The sequence below is a fragment of the Pinus tabuliformis genome, chromosome 6 (genome assembly GCF_031772625.1).
Source record: "Pinus tabuliformis cultivar Carrire ecotype Pingquan chromosome 6, CPIR1, whole genome shotgun sequence".
NCBI lineage: Eukaryota > Viridiplantae > Streptophyta > Pinopsida > Pinales > Pinaceae > Pinus > Pinus tabuliformis.
In genome coordinates, this window is record NC_142292.1 from 1,769,540,757 (window position 1) to 1,769,542,408 (window position 1,652).

General features: G+C 41.5%; 1 pseudogene; it reads left to right on the plus strand.

Moving 5' to 3' along the window:
- The first annotated feature begins 552 nt into the window (after positions 1–552).
- LOC149266041 (butyrate--CoA ligase AAE11, peroxisomal pseudogene) lies at positions 553–1,387 on the plus strand (annotated as a pseudogene).
- Positions 1,388–1,652: the final 265 nt, after the last annotated feature.

Below are 1,652 nucleotides of genomic sequence, written 5' to 3' on the forward strand. Positions count from 1 at the left end.
TATGTGTATCAATTATTGTGTTTCTTCTCTCTGTTAGGGTTTTGTAGATGAATAGGAAACCAAATTGTCTTGGCTCTGTCACTTAGAAACAAGGATATAATTTGATGGGTAAATTGTTAATCACTCAGTAATTTTCTTATCAAATACAAATAAAAAATTAGCATGATCTTTTGTTGAAATTGCAAAAATGAGTTAGTGAGGTGAATATTTTGAAATTCCAACCATGTGTGGGAGTCTGAGTTGATCATGAGCTTGCCATGGCTGACTGAGAAATAAATTGAGAAGGAAGAGCAGAAAAGATAGAGAAGATGAGAAATAAATTGAGAAGGAAGAGCAGAAAAGATAAAGAAGATAAGAAGCAGTTTCACTTTCAACTGTTTTCCGAAATCATTAATTTTTTTTTTTTAAGAAAAATATATTTTTTTTATTTTATTTAAAAAAAATTATATTAATAAATAAGTGTTTTAAAATTGATTTTAATCCATCAAAACTAAACTGGGCGGTATCGGATGTAGAGGAGTAACTTAATCGCACCAAGTAGGGGTCGAACCTATGACTGTAGTGGGCGGTATCCACTGAGCTACAGACGCTAATTGCACACAAGGTGCATCGTTTAATTATTTACTTTCTACCCCATACGTGATTGAATATGTTATTGGCCACTAATTAGAAAACACCTGCACTTTACCCTCACAATTTAGATTCCCTGTTATCCACGTTTTAATGTTTTTCGTAACTCAGATTTTCCTCCAAACCCTGCAATTCTGTCGAAGGTTGAAGACATGGGCTTCATCGTAACACATGCTTACGGCCTCACTGAAGCCACCGGCCCTGCTCTCGCCTGCGAGTGGAAGAGCGAATGGGACGATGCTCAACTCTCCCCAGCCCAACGAGGTGCCCTCAAAGGGCGGCAAGGAGTGGGCGTGTTGAGTCTCGAGGAAGTGGACATGAAGAATCTAGTGACCATGTCCAACGTGGCAAGAGATGGGCAAACCATGGGCGAAATCATGTTGAGAGGAAATGACATAATGAAGGGGTATCTCCGCGACCCGGAGAGCACCGCCAAATCCTTTGCAGGCGGTTGGTTACACACTGGTGACGTTGGCGTGGTCCATCTCGATCGGTACGTTGAGATGAAGGATCGTTCAAAGGATGTCATAATCTCTGGTGGAGAAAACATCAGCAGTTTGGAGGTTGAGTCTGTTCTGTACACTGTGGGTTGCCATGCCCCATCCCCGGTGGGGCGAGACACCCTGCACCTTTATCAAGACAAAGTGCAACGATGACACCATCATAACAGAAGAAGGTCCCGCACTACATGGTTCCCAAGGTCTTCTTGATGGAGCTGCTGAAGAATCCCACAAACAAAATACTGAAAATTTGTTGAGAGATCATGCCAAACATCTTTCCCGCAGCTTCAAGAGCAAAATCTTCTACCCGAGGTGTCAGCCGAACCCAGTGAGCTTAAGTCGATTACAGATTCCCGGAATATTTTGAGAATCTGCAATAGACTTAAGGATGGCTCAGGAATCTGCAATCAACTTAAGAATGACTGGCCAAACCAAGCCACAGTCATCGAGACAGAAAAATCGGCCACAGTTTGACTTTCATTAAACAAATCTCTCCATGTTTTTAAGGAGAAACATAGATAC